This window comes from Mustela lutreola, chromosome 6 (genome assembly GCF_030435805.1).
Source record: "Mustela lutreola isolate mMusLut2 chromosome 6, mMusLut2.pri, whole genome shotgun sequence".
NCBI lineage: Eukaryota > Metazoa > Chordata > Mammalia > Carnivora > Mustelidae > Mustela > Mustela lutreola.
Window position 1 is genome coordinate 62,083,746 of NC_081295.1, and position 16,548 is coordinate 62,100,293.

The window sequence follows — 16,548 nt, forward strand, 5'->3', positions numbered from 1 at the left end:
GAAAATCCTCAATTTAATTATAAACACCAATTACTCGAGACTCAATACATTATATTTACCTTTACATAGTTAGAAAAGAGCCATATATGCCTTTTTTAACTTTTCCACCATGAAATTTCTGGAAATTATCAGTTGGACTTTAAAGAACAGGGAGACCAAGAGGACTTTCAAAATGAATGAAATGGTTAGTTATAAAAGCTACCTGTTTCAACAGATGACCTTTGCTTTGTCCCCACGTTCCTTAGAAAAGACATAAAGGGCATTAATGGGGCCCAAGACATGCTCCCCCCAAATATGATGCCTTGGCATATTGATTACGTTAAGATGAAGAAATATGAGAAACAGCAGGAACAGGAAGAATTTTCCCTGAGGCAGGTCATAAGATCTCATGTGAGAAGTATCCTCCTTATGCACAGAGGAAAGGGTCATCCTTATCTCAAAAGGCAGAGAGCAAGAGAAATCTGAATGAACAGGGTTTGCTGTTTCCCCCAGTTTACTACACTTAGCTCATATCCCTTTTTGTTCTACCATGGTTTCCTACCACTTTCTATACTTCATCAAACCTGGTATAAAAACACTCAGATTAACTGTTTCTGTGTTTTTCATTTCCTTATGAAGTTTGTATGTCAAGTAAAGTTTACATTAAATAACTGTGTATGCTTTTCTTTTCTTAATTCATCTTTTGTCACACAGACCCAACTGAGAACCAAAAGGATAGGAGGATAAATGTATTTTTCCTCCCCTGCTGAATAATACTTTCAGATTTCAACTTCCTCATATGTAAAACATAGAGACCAGTCAAAATAGTATCTAAGGTCCTTTCTTGTCAATAGCATTCTAAGATTTTATTAAAATAATAGTTGTAGGGGCAACTGGCTGACTCAATAGGTTTAGGATAAAACTCACAGGGTTGTAAGTTCAAGCCCCACGTTGGGTATAGAGCTCACTTAATAATAATAATAATAATAATAATAATAGTAATAATAATAATTAGGGATGCCTGGGTGGTTAATCTACAACCTTCAGCTCATATCATGATCCCAGATTCCTGAGCCTGAGCTCCGCATCAGGCTCCCTGCTTCGCAGGAAGCCTGCTTCTCCCTTTTCCCCTCCCCCTGCTTATGTTCCCTCTCTCTCTATGGCTCTCTCTGTCAAATAAATAAGATCTTAAAAACATAATAATAATTGGTTGTAAAATAATTTATAAATAGAAGAAACAGAGAAAGGGAGAGAAAAAAGACTAGTGTGATATTTACAATGTATAGTAAAGCAAGAAAGACCAAATTTTAGAGTAACAATGACTCTCAAGATTTTTTTTTTGGAAGAAACACATCTCAAAATAGCAGATAATGGCCCCAGATGTGAGGGGGATTTAGCATCTATCTCATTCTTGGTCTTAAATCACTTAAATTGAAACCATAAGAGTCTAATAATTTGCATAAGAAATTATAAAATCATAAGGATTTGCAGTTAAATGTATGCATTACAAACTTTTGTAACTTATATTTTAAAATTGGAGTCAATGTCATAAAATTTCAAGCACAGAATGTGAAGGAAATAAACTGCTTTACATTTCAAGTGAAATCTTTATTAGGAAAACATGAATCTACATCTGTAGTAGTCTTAACCTGCTTCCTAAAGCATTAGAAAGAAAATGCCAGCGTCTTTGTCTTAATTTACACAGCTGACTGTTGCTCTTTTAAAATATTGAATGATCAAGGCACCTAGGTGGCTCAGTCATTAAGCTGTCTGCCTTTGGCTCAGGTCATGGTCCCAGGGTTCTGGGATAAAGCCCTGCATCAGGCTCCCTGCTCTGTGGGAGCCTGCTTCTCCATCTCCCACTCCCACAGCTTGTGTTCTCTCTCTTGCTATCTGTCTCTCTGTCAAATAAATACATAAAATCTTTAAAAATAAATAAATGAATAAATAAAATAAAATGTTGAATGATCAATATATAAATTATAGGGTATTGACTATAATTTTCAATTTTTTGAACTTCCTAAATACATTAACAGTCAAGATAACCAGTACCTGGGACAATCTCAACTCAAAAACCATGCAAGGAGGAACCTGAAAATATTTCATGTTTGTTAGGTTCTGAACATTTGTGTTTAAAAATAAGTATCCTGAAGATTTAAGGACAACAACAAAACTAAACTAACTCAAACAATAATCACAAAAATCTGTAAGCATCAGACTTTCAAATGGTAACTACCACCACCAACAAACAGAATTTAGGGTTGGAGAACCTATAAACCACAGTGAAAGGTATGTTTAGGTCAAAAGAGTATATAATATCATCTCTGACATGAACTTAAAAAGGAAAATTAAAATGAGTTGTTCTCGATAAGATGATCATTTTCAAGATTCAAATCTCAAAACATTCCAGAATGATATATTTATGAAATGCTTGGGTAACTACAGACTGTTTGGGCATGTATATTGTTGCAATCTTACTCAGTTTGTAAGTAAGGTTAAGAATAAAGCACAAAACTTTAAACTGGACATCCAGACGTCACTGCAAACCACAGACTTACATTCTTTTGCTATTTATATCGTTTGTTTACTTTTTGCATTTCCTCAGCTTGGACAGGGACTTTCTGCTTCTAGTCAATTTCACTCTTATTTTTGGCACATAAGTAAATTTTCCAGTACTTCTGGAAAATGTTACATCCAAAAAATTCTTAGCAAAGAGATGATGGAAACATTCTTATTGAGATTTAATAAATTGGGTGGTGATAGTTGTCACTATCATCCCAGGACATTGCCACAGCAACCAAAACAGGTCTCTCAAGTCATCTCTAGGAGGCTGGCAGTAGTAAAACATGTTACCTTTTCTTCATCCTTACCCAACACTACCATTCAATACTCCTATCCCATTTTAAAACAGAAATGGCCTCCAAGGTTAGCCTGGCGACAATTCATACATACTCAAGCCCCTCCTGAGTTTTCTGAATGATTCATTGAGAATTTCTGTCAATACAGTAGCCTAGAGAAACTTAAGCTTAAGCTGGTCTTCAGTGAGTACTATTAACTCCAATCTCCTGTCAGTTATCAAATTCTTTTATATTTAATCACATCATGTTATTTAAAACTAAACTCTAGGGTCGCATGGGTGGCTCAGTGGGTTAAGCCTGTGCCTTAAGTTCAGGTCATGATCTCAGGGTCCAGGCATCCATCCCCACATCCTGCTTTCTGCTCAGCAGGGAGCCTTGCTTCCTCCACTCTCTCTGTCTACCTCTCCGCCTACTTGTGATCTCTCACAATCTCTTTAAGATTTTAAATAAAATCTTAAAAAATAAATAAATAAATAAATAAATAAATAAAACTTTGGAATCCCATAAACGTACACTTCCCTGCCCCCCCCAAAAAAACTGCCAAAAGGTAAGGGTATATTTTGTTTATAATAAATTATAGCTTTTATGGATTAAATATACTCTGTTAAAAGAGAATCATAGAATTAATTTCCATTTGTATGCTTGCAAAAGAAGTTGCCTTATTCGAATTCCAGCGCTTTCTGTTATTGTTTTAACTGGTGCTCTCAACTTTATCTACCAGCCGTTGAGAAATAAATTCTACTTGTTTTATTGCCCAGTCAGAAGAAAATTTCCACACCAGAGTAGCCGAACTAAAAATGAGTAGGAAATTATAAATACAGCTTGAGGAGGAAGGAAAGGCCATTTCCTTTCAGCCACTCTCAATTTGGCCTGACTGTATTATGACAAATACGGGGCAGCCTCAATGTAGAAAGTGCTCCTATTGTAAAACACTCAGCACTGCCTGCAAACAAAACACGGAGATACAGCTTTCCACCAGGAATGCCTAGGAACACCCTGCATCCCCAGAGTAGGTTCCTACCTCAGAAACTTTCAAACTCAGTCAGAAGGTAGCAATGACTGCTGAGGGCACAAACATTATGATTAACAAGATCTTTATATCATTATAATGGAAATGCCTGTGACTACTTGGGGGTCTGTTTTAATACCCTTTTGAATCAGGGAATAACTCATCCACTATTGCTGAAATGTCCTGATATGTGTCAGGAAGGGAGCAAGATAAACAGAGATTATGACTTATTTTGATAGGAATCTGAAGTATTTTGCCATTAATAATTTCTCCCTTTTAGTTTACACAGAGCAATTCTAAATATTTCCTGGCATACCTGCATTCTCAAATAAACCCTAAATTAAGGAGGAAATACAGCAATTTTACATAAAAATAACAAATCTTTCATATTATCTTCTAGATTATAATTTTATATATTGAAATGTATGATCATTTTGAGTTGATTTTTTATGTAAAATATAGGGTTTAGCTTGAGGTTTAGGGCCTGGTGAACAGATCTGTGACATGACACCAAAATCATGGTCTAGAAAAGAAAATAATAAGTACATGGGACTTCATCAAAATTAAAAATGTTGTCCTCCAAAAGATCCTATTAAGAAGATTGGAGAACAAACTATAGACTCGGAGAAAATATTACATAGATGAATAACTTTTATCTGTAACATATAAAGAACTCTCAAAATTCCCCATTAAAGCAATAATCCAATTAGAAATGGGCAAAAAAAAAAAAAAAAAAAGAGCTAGTTCATCCAAAAAGAAATATAAACAGCAAATAAATATATGACAAAATGATCACTATCACAAACCATTAAAAAATGCAAATTAAAACCACAACAAGATATCATAATGTAAGTACCAGAATGTCTACATTTTTTTAAAAAAGATTTATTTATTGGGGCGCCTGGGTGGCTCAGTAGGTTAAAGCCTCTGCCTTTGGCTCAGGTCATGATCCCAGGATCCTGGAATTGAGCCCAGCATGGAGCTCTCTGCTCAGCAGGGAGCCTGCTTCCTCCTCTCTCTCTCTGCCTGCCTCTCTGCCTACTTGTGATCTCTGTCTGTCAAAAAAAAAAAAAAAAAAAGATCTATTTATTTATTTTAGAGAGAGTGTGAGAGAGAGCAAGAACAGGAGAGGCAGAGGGAGAGGAAGAGAGGACCTCAAGAACACTCCATGCTAAGTGTCGAGCCCAATGTGGGGCTTGAGCCCAGGGCACCAAGATCACGACCTGAGTTGAAACCAAGAGCCAGGCGCTTAACTGACTGTACCACTCAGGTACTCCAGAATGGCTAAAATTTATAAAGTTATAGAACAAAATGCTAGCCAGGAGGTAGAGAAACTGGATCTCTTATTCATTGCTGATGGGACTGTAAAATGATTGAGCCACTCTGAATAATATAATTTGATAGTTTCCTACAGAAGAAAACAGACACATACCATGCATTCCAACAATGACACTCCTGTGCATTTTTCCCCCCAAAATGAAAACTTTTGTCACCCAAAAAACCTGAACATAAGTGTTCATGGCAGCTTTATTTGTAATAGTACAAAACTGGAAAGAACAAAAATTTTCTTCAATTGGTGAATGACTACACAAATTGTGTTATATTCATACCTGAAATATTACTACTTAGTGCTAAAAAAGAATGAACTAACAATATACACAACTTGTTTTGTTTTGGGGGCATTATGCTGAGTGAAAAAAGCCAATTTTAGAGGGTTACATACCGTATGTTTCCATCTATATAATTTTCTCAAGATGACAAAATTATAGAGATGGAGCACAGATTAATGCTTGCGGGACTTGAGGATTTGGGGAGAAGATATGCGTAACTATTAAGGGGTAGCGGGAGAGAGATCTCTGTAGAGGGAAAACAGTTCTGTATCTCATTGAGGTAGCAGTTACATAAAACCATACATGTGGCAAAGTGACCCAGACCTACATACACACATTGTGCCCCTGTCAAATTCCTAAATTTTATGTTGTGCTCTAAGTACTTAATCAGATGTACCCACTGGGGAGGCTGGGTTAAGGATACATGGGACCTCTTTGTACTCTTTCTGATTTCTTGTAAATTTGTAACTATTCTTTTAAAAATATATATATTTTATTTATTTATTTGACAGAGACCACAAGTGGGCAGAGAGGCAGGCAGAGACAGAGAGGGGGAAGCAGGCTCCTTGCTGAGCAGAGAGCCAGATGCAGGGTTAGATCCTAGAACTCTGGGATCATGACTTGAGCAGAAGGCAGAGGCTTTAACCCACTGAGCCACCCAGGCACCTCAATCTGTAACTATTCTTAAATTAAAAAAAAAAAAAAAAATTAAAAGTCTTATTAAAATGTCAGTTTTTGCACAGGCTATTGGATATACTAATGCCCCTTGTAAACTGAAAGTAACTCCATCAAAGTTATGACATAGACTTTTATACATTACTTGGCATACTTTATCCTAAGATGAACTCTTTAAATGATATTATTTTGGACTAAGTATACTACTGGAACTCTCTTGCTTATGTCTTCCTGCCTCCATTTTCACCTCTTCTTACAATAGAGAGCTATGTTCAAGGAGGGGAGTTACCCCTCCTCCATTAATAAGGTCCAGACAAGGCCTTGTTTCCCATGTGCAATGATGGACACCAAAGAGGACCAATGAAAAAGCTTCAACCTCCTGACCAGCGCAATTATTTTAGGCAGAAGAAACATAACTCATACCAGTCATTGTAAGTCCTCCTGAGATTAATTCATGAAATTAGAAAAAAAAAGTGTTTTATTTTTATTTGTTTTTATAATAATTGATCACTTGTTTATAGATTTGTAGATTCTGGTCAAATGGAGAAAGCTGGCCTAAAAATTAAACCAACAAGCTAGTATCACTTAAGTCAAAGAATCCCTTTTTTTCTTATGCTTGGTTTAAATTAGTGTGGGCTCTGCCTCTGTCACCTTTATCACAGGATCCTGATAAATATAACACTGTATAAATATAGATACTGAAAATATTCTAGACTCATTAAATACAACATTTTCATTTGAAGAAACCAAATAGAAAAAAAGTAGGCCTATAATCCTTATTAGAAACAATTTGAAAGACTAAATATTATTAAAATAAATATATATAGTTGCTGGTATTTACTTTTGACTTACAAAATTTCATTTGGTTTGATCAAATAGGTCAGCTTGATTAGTATCCTGTATTAACTAATTTGATAAAATTTATTTATACCTGCCTCCTTCCACAAAAATTTGAGGTCAGCATTTTCCTAAATATTCCAATAATAAATATATTGCTACAATAAAATTTCTAAAATGTATTTTTATTGGTTACTTGGTTTAAAATGGTATATTTCAGGGATGCCTGGGTGGCTCAGTTGGCTAAGCAGCTGCCTTCCACTCAGGTCATGACCCTGGAGTCTCAGGATCCAGACCTGCATGGGGCTTCCCTCTACAGGGTGTCTGCTTCTTCCTCTGACCCGCCCCCCTCTAGTATTCTCTCTTATTCTCTCTCTTTCAGATAAATAAATAAAACCTTTAGAAAAAATAAAATAAAATGGTGTATTTCAGAAATCTTGCTATACTCCCAATATAAATGTCAGTATAAATAAAATTGAGAACCTGATTTAGAGTATCATTTATCACATGACATTAAGGTGATAAGTTCCTTCTTTGAGAGAATTGCAAAAGCAAACCTTTTAGTCTTCTATTATGATACAGGCATGGTTTGACTTCCTTTACTCCCACTCTAATGATACAGTATTTTAATTCAAGAGTATTTTTAACATCTGTCAACCCATGAAGAAACTAGATACAGGAAAATTTTAAAGGAATGTCTTGTAGTTTGTACATAAGATGTTAGCTTTAAATGAAGATAAAATTATAAAATATTTCTGCTGTGTTCACTAGACTTCTTTGTATTGACAAGCTATGCCAAATATAGCCATTACTTAAAAGGTATTGCTTCAGCTATAAAAAAATCAAACAAACAAACAAACAAAACCTTTCTTTCCTTCAATATCTTGGCCTCTGCCCCTCTTCTGTCTCTGAATATGAAGTATATCATGATTAAGTTGCCTTTCTTGCAACTTCCTCAAATTTCTGGAAAACCATCTCCCCTGAGGGTGTGGGGGCAGAAAGGAAGGAAGAATCAAAAGGAAATGAGCTCCTGGAAATGAGATTATCTCTGGGGTTCAAAACTATACCCCATGACAACCTAAACACCCCAGAAAACACAGGACGAAGTTTTATTGCCATATCTTAACATGTATAAAAAATCGTTAAATTTTTCTTGAAGTTTATATGTATGTGTGTTTCACACAATTTATTATTCAAACTGAAACTGAAAACTGGAGTTAATATACACAGAAAATGAATCATCTAGAAAATGTTGCATTGTTTTACTTTTCATTTTACCAGATTGAAAATTAGAGGTAAAATGACTTTCTTTTTATTTAAGTATAAGTAACATAAAATTGATCCTTTTAAATCTTACAACTGAGTGGGAGTTAGTGCATTCACGTTGTTGTACAGCTACTATATTAAATTTCAAAACATTTTCATCACTCCCCCACAAAAAAACAAAAACCAAAACAAACTTCTCAGTCATTTTACATTATCTCAGTCATTTTACATTATCCCTTACTTTAGCCTCTTAGCAAGCATTAATCTGCCTTCTGTCTCTATCAATTTAACTGTTTGGGATATTTCACATAAATGGAATCATACCCTGTATGACCTCTTATGTCTGGCTTCTTTCACTCAGCATAGTGTTTTTAAGGTTTTTTCATGTTGTAGCATGTAGCATACTTTACTCTTCTGTATGGATAAATAATATTCCATTGAATGTATATACCATATTTTGTTTCTCTGTTGATGAACATTTGAGATGTTTTTACTTTTTAGCTATTGTGAACACTGATGCTGTGAACTTTCATATGCAATTGTTGTTTGGACACCTGTTTTCAATTATTTGGTGTATACACCTAAGGGTAGAATTGTTGGACCAAATGGTAATTCTACATTTTACTTTTTAAAAAACTACCAAGGGACACCTGGGTGGTTCAGTGGGTTAAGCCTCTGCCTTCAGCTCAGGTCATGATCTCAAGGTCCTGGGATCAAGCCCTGCATCAGGCTCTCTGCTCAGTGAGGAACCTGCTTCCCCTCTCTCTCTTCCTGTCTCTCTGCCTACTTGTGATCTCTTTATCTCTGTGTCAAATAAATAAGTAAATAAAAATCTTAAAAAAAAAAAAAGCTACCAAATTGTTTTCCACAATGGCTACTCAATTTTAGATCCCTATCAGCAATGTAATACATGAGGGTTTCAATGTCTCCACATCCTCGCCAATATTCGTTGTTGGTTAATTATTATTATTATTTATTATAGCTATATATTCTATGTTGTCAATAGTATATATTGATAATATAAAATATTATTTTTATTATTATAGCTATGGTGGGTATGAAGTAGTATCTCATAGATATTTTTGTTTTGTTTTATTTTTTATTGAAGTATAATTGACATACAATAATAGTACCTTAGTGGCAAGCATTGTAATTTTAATTTTCATTGCCTTAATGACGAATGATTTTGAGAAATTTTTCATGTGCTTGTTGGTCATTGGTATATCTTTAGAGAAATATCTACTCAAGTTCTTTGTCCACATCTTAATTGACTTTTGTCTTTTTGTTGTTGAGTTATAAGTGTGCTTTATATATTCTGAATATTAGATACTTATCAGATATATGGTTTAAAAATATTTTGTTTTGGGACGCCTGGGTGGCTCAGTTGGTTAAGCAGCTGCCTTCGGCTCAGGCCATGATCCCAGCGTCCTGGGATCGAGTCCCAAATAGGGCTCCTTGCTCCGCAGGGAGCCTGCTTCTCCCTCTGACTCTGCCTTCCACTTTGTCTGCCTGTGCTCGCTCTCGCTCACTCTCTCTCTGACAAATAAATAAATAAATTAATAATAAAAAAAATAAAAATATTTTGTTTTGTTTTGTTTTTTATCTTTGGATTTTCTTTTCACTTTCTCAAAACTGTTCTTTGATGCCCAAAAGTTTTTAATTTTATGAAGTACAATTTACCTATTTGTTTTTCTTTTGTTGCTTGTACTTTTGCTGTCATATATAAAATTTGTTGCCAAATCCAACATCATGATGATTTACCCTTATGGTTTTTGCTGAGTTTTATAGTTTTAGCTCTTACATTAAGACTATTGATTTATTTTGAGTGAAGTTTTGTATATGGTGTGAGGTAAGGGCATTGTAGCATTTTAAGGCACACCTCATGAATATTTAAGCCACTGAAAAAATAATTCTGACAAAATAAAGGATTATTTTACTGTGATTTATTGTCCTTGATTTAAAAACACGCAAATGTGGATTTTGTAATGTATGGTCCCTACAAAACTTAGAATTAGTTAATACTACTCTGGAAGAATCTATATTTGATTTGCTAGATGCATTAGATGTACTGTGATTTCCTTATTTGTTTCTGCTGACAACTTTACTACTTGAGCTCTAGTCCACCAAATCTAGCAGACTCTGAACAGTATGCAAAGCTGTAATATCCATAACATGTCTGCCAAACTTCTTATAGTCCTTAAATCTTGTGGTAGGGGATGAGGTTGTAAAATTTCTTTGTGATTATAACACTTGGAGAGGACTTTCCATTTTATAAAGTTCTTTAAGCACAATATTTTACTTAGTCCTATTACTCCCTTTTGAATTAGACAAGACCTGTACTTCTTCATTGTTTTATATATAAACTAATTAATCTTTGCAGAACTAAATGTTCTTCCAAGGTCATATGACAGAAAGTAGCAGATTACTACTCAAAGCTCAGTCCGTGAACTCCAGGCCATTTTTTTTCTCTTTTTTCTTTACTCAACTATGGTGAGTCAGTGTGATTTTTGAGCAAATTTATAAGAGGGGTTTATCAAAAATTATTTTAACTCATTATTGAAAATCAGATTTAAAAATAGTAAAAAGCTATGACATGCGATTTCCCCTCCAAATGAATATGTAGTACATATTTATAAGCTTTTAGTACAATAATTTTATAACCAAACAGCTGCTGAAACAATGAATTTTTATGACCAACATCTCAGTTAATGTTTTTCTCCTAAGCGTGATAAAATAAAGTTTGTGTGACACAATTCATCTACTTCAGATGCATTTAATATAAGTATCAGTGAAAGGATAATCAACAAGAGGAGAATCCATGAAATGAAGTCACATTGGCAGTAGAGTAAAATAAAAACACATGTTGATTATCTAGGTTTTTAACTCGTATGTATGCCTGATCATATTGAACAGTAACTTGCGTGATTCGTTAAAAGAAATCAAAACTAGGACTTTTTTTTTTTTAAAGATTTTATTTATTTATTTGACATAGAGAGAGAGATCACAAGTAGGCAGAGAAGCAGGCAGAGAGACAAGAAGCAGGCTCCCTGCTGAGCAGAGAGCCTGACTCAGGGGCTCCATCCTGGGACTCTGGGATCATGACCTGAGCCCAGGCAGAGGCTTTAACCCACTGAGCCACCCCGGTGCCCCAAAACTAGGACTTTTTTTAGAACTACGCAGTAGACATTCATCTTAGCGCATAGTCAAATCACACATATTAATTGAGCACCTTTCACATGAATAGGTCCATATTAGATAATAACATAGGGTAACAGTCTGAATAAGATTTAGTCTCTATGTTTAGTTTACAATCAAAGAAAGGTGACATATATGTATGCAGCTAACTAGATTATAAAAGAATATGCCACAGCTAAGGTAATGAGCTGCCCTGCAAGGTAATGAATTTCCTCTCCCTGGAGGTGTTCAAACACAAACTGGCCTTCCCCTCTACAACATTGTTATAACAGAAACTGATGCATGAGTAGAGAGTGGCAGTGAATCACTTGTAAGAGCACTTCCAATTTTAATATAAGCTCTAAAATAATACAGTTTACAGTTAAAGCTGTAAAATAAACCCCTTCTCAAAGCATTAGCTTACTGCTATATTAATGTTTTTTCCCTGCTTATGATTTTCTTTATTCATTATTCATATGTACTTGTGGGACATTTTTATTACTTCTTGAATGAAACATTTTCTACAAATAGGAGGGGGGCATGTCTTTTGTAGTAGGAATTCCATCCAAGATAAGTCCTATGGTTATTCCAAGTCACTTATTTGTTTTTTATTTCCTTAAACAGCCCTCTTGCATCTGAGAAAGTGATTCCTCCACCAGAACACCCTGAGTTAATGCTGTCACATTACTATTATATACTGGATCAAAGGTTTGTGTAAAAAAATTGAAATATAGTGTAATTAGTAGCTGAAGGCCTAACTAGCAAATGTAAAATAAATTTTAGAGAAATACAAAATGTTATTTGGCACTGATCACTACCATACAAAGCATGTCAAATTAAATAGCATCCCAGTATGCTAACAATGTGTTTTCTAAAAGGTGAAGAGGTTAATTGTGTTGTAAAAGGAATTTCCAAAAGAATGCATCATCTATTTTACATTGAAACTTCAATTTACTATGGCAGGAAACCGTATTACTGAACTTTGCAGATTAGCAAGTAATGGACCAAACATTCAGAAATAGTTTTCCCTAATTGTTGGTTGTTGGAGCAACATATATTATGATATTTAGTGATCCTAATTAAGTTTAATAAACTAAAGTGATCTTTGCTATGAACTAAAATTTTTATTATACATTTTTAAGTTAATAAACTTATATAAATTTGCTAAAAGATTCCTATGATTGAATTTGTCATGGTTGATATAAAACTGTTCAGCCATTTGGAGGAAATTATTTTTTTTAATGTTTTATGTTATCAAATGAGAATTACTGATTATTATTCATCCTAACAATATTCAATTCTCAAATTATGAAATGAATACATCTTGATTGTGGTTTATGGTAATAAGTAAAAAGTTTAAAGTTTAATTAGTTATACAACTGAGTTGGGCTTTTTTCTATAAATCATATAGGTTTATTTTTACTGAGAGGTTTTTTTTTTTTTTTTTTTTTTTTTTTTTTTTCCAACTTGTCTAGTTTCTGAAGGGAATAGAGAACCCAGTGAAGATTGATGAATTCCTCAGGGGGACTACATCAGTAAGTGTTCTCTCTTATATCTCCTTCCTTTTTTTTTTTTAAGATTTGTTTAAAAATTTATTTGAGAGAGAGAGAGAGGGAGCACAAGCAAGGGGAGCTGCAGTGGGAGAGGGAGAAGCAGGCGCTCCGTGGAGCAGGGAGCCGGATGCTGATGCTTGACCATGAGATCATGACTTGAGCCAAAGACAGAGGTTTAACTGACTGAGCCACCAGGTGCCCCCAGGTATCTCCTTTTTAAGGAATGTACCACTCCTTAGGGGAAGAAATACCAGAGTGATTCTTAAAATGTAAAATTATTAGTACCTGGAAAACATTACCAAGAATTTGTTAAGAAGGGCAAGCCTTTAAATGTTCTAGTTAGCCAACACAGTTTGTATTAACTCCAGCTAATTTCCTTAGTGCTCATCCTCTATCTTTCACTGTTTATATATATATATATATATATATATATATATATATATATATTTTTTTTTTTTTTTTAAACTGGTGCTAACTTAATGTAATCTGCATAGGCACAGTCTGTCCCAGATAATGTGTAATAGAGATAATTGGTATTATTGGTATTGACAAATGTTTGTAGATATGTGAAATATTCATATAAGACTTGGGCAAATTCAAAATGATTCTTATATTTAAAACCTGCTATATATCATTATTTTAAAGGTAGAGCATGATTAATTAGTTCACGGGCATTTTAAAAAGTCACATTAAATGAACAACAGACCAAACTGAGGGAGGAAGCCCTAAAAGTTAAGTTGTTAACATGGTTCTAATTTACATGAACATATAGTCTTTCAGTTGCTATAAAAGAAAACTCAAGTCACAATAGCCCACACTGAAAAGGAGATGTGTTGGCTCATGTGACCAAAATGTTCTGAACTTCCCTTTCTCCTTTCAGAGACCCTTGCTTTGGCAGTTCACATGCTGTGACCAGGGTGTCCTCTCTCCCGTTCTCAGTTCTGCCTCCTCAGTGGGAATTCCGTTTTAGTAACTGCCTATCCTCAAGGCCTAACGCTGGTTCACAGTGTTTCCCCAAATTCTCCTCTTTCTCATTAATGTCAGAGAGAGAAGAATAGCAAAGTAGTTCTATAAGAAGAATAAAAAAAGCATCTTTTTTAAAAATCTTAGGGAAGGTCACCTTCAATTCCTTGGGTGCATTTGGAACAAACACTCTGCATCAGTCGCTCTGTGATGATTACCCTAAGTCAATGAAGCTTTAGTTCTGTGGCTGCAGAGGGGTTCAACTTCCTCTGAAATATATAAGCTTTGTAGGGGAGGACAAATCCCCATCAAATTTGAGATAGGTTTTTATCAAAAGGAAAAAACAAATGGACCACTAGAAAAAAGGTGCATGAAACTTGTGTGATGCAACTTTACCTTTCCACTTACCCTCTCTTTGCCTTTAAGTAATTAATAGAAAAATCATTTCTGTAAAGATCGAATAACACAAAACTAATGAACCAATTATTCTCATTTCTCTCATTTAGAGCCCATTATCACATGTGTTTATTACAAAAGGCTGCCACCCACCCCACTTAACATCCATGGAAAATAACTAAAGAAGTTGCTGAATCATAGTCTCTTTGACAATATACGTCACTGGCTAATTCTTCAACAGTAATCATAAATACAAGTAGTCTTCTCTCTAAATATAGAAAAAGGTAAAGTTGTATAAAGTCCTTCCACCATTTAATCATACTGCACATTCCCATACATTTCCAAAGAAACCTGTAGGCCTCAGTTTCTCAGTCTGCAGGTTCTGGGGTTTTCCAGCTGGACCCCAGGGTCAATTAGCATAAATCCAAATATGAGACAGTGGGCATATAGAATATGTGGATAGGTGAAAAGAATTATTACCCTGGCATTTGGATTTAGGTTGTCTATGCCCACATCCTATGTGATAGGGTCTACTAAGTAAGAGAGAGTTCACTGTACAAGCAGGAGCTGTGCCAGATATCTTCTATATTCTCTTTCAGATTCACACTCTGACTTTCTTCACCCTGGACTGTGCTCCAATAGCTAATGTGTATTAACTACTTGGATTCACTTGTGTCTCTGATTTCTGGCTGGGCTTGGCCATTAAAAGGAACCACGAGGAAATAAGCAGAGAGACGGAGAAGCATGTCATGGAAATTCTCTCCCCAATTCTGTGTCCTCTAGTAATTCATTGTGGGTTGGCTCTGACCATCCATAAAATCCCACAGGTCCTGTTAAGCAGTCTTCCCCAAAAAACTATCTTCCCTGGTCCCAGTAACTGCTTCTTCCCCTTATCCAGGCAGATATAGGGATATTCAGAACTCCCCACCATTACTAACCTGAGGGTCAAATTGTTGGATTCCTTACATACACTTTTATACTTTGTCCACTAACTAGGATCATTCCAATGTACCCTATAGAAAGTACTATTTCTTGCCAGGACCATAACTGATCCTATGGTCAACAGGGGTATGGGAATAATATAAAAAATAACAATAGGGGCACCTGGGTGGCTCAGTGGGTTAAAGCCTCTGCCTTCAACTCAGGTCATGATCCCAGGGTCCTGGGATGGGGCCCCGCATCGGGCTCTCCGCTCAGTAGGAAGCCTGCTTGTTTCCCTTACTCTCTCTGCCTGCCTCTCTGCCTACTTGTGCTCTTTGTCTGTCAAATTTTTTAAAAAGTGAGAATAGCCCAATCACACTAGAAAGACACATTAAGGGAAGTAAGAAATAAGGTTTAACCACCGGGGTCGGGGCAGGGTTGGGGGGAGATGATAGAGACCTTAAATCCAGCAGACTTTTAAAAGTTTGGTTAACATTAATAAAAGAACTACAAGATTTTTTTTGAGTATGATTAAGGTATGTTGGAAATGTCATTTGATATTTCTTTCATTGATTTGGTGGACTGGTAATGGAAAAGACTTAAAAAAGAAAGAAGGAAAGTTTAAAGGACTATAAAGACATGTGGACAAAGATGGATATAAGCCTGATCAGGGGGAGTAGATTAAGAGGAAAGGTGAAGAAAAATGGATGCATAGAGTCTTTTAATTATGGAGAGCTGAATAAGAAACATGAGAGGAGAGATATAGAGTGTAATCATATAATTTATCATCTGAAACTAAACACCTCTGGAAGTGATGAAACTTCCACTAATATATAAAGCAAGACAATAGATGTTTAGTAGGATTATCTCCCATTAAACAGGGACATGTAGTTAACCAAGAGATAAAACATTTCAGAATAGCAAACCTGAGTTCTTTAGGAAATAATCACTTTTGTTGAGGCCAAAGAAGTTAAGCACTAAGGCCAATTATGTGGGAATGGGGGAAATAGATAAAGGGTCATTTTTGAACATGAAGTTGAAAATGCCCAGATAGTATATGGCACTATAGGACCAAATGCATGGTCAATCAGGAACACAGGATAAGAAATATAAATTTGAGTCTTGTCAACATAAAGAATGAATCCGTTCTACAAAAGAGATAATTTCCCTGACAGAAATTCCTTCCCTCTTAACTATTTATGCCTGTGAATTACTTCCTCCACTGCAGTCTCAGATCCTTAAGGGCAGGGCCAGCCTCTGATTCACTTTTGTAAATCGCCAGGCTTAGCACACTGTTGTATATCTAA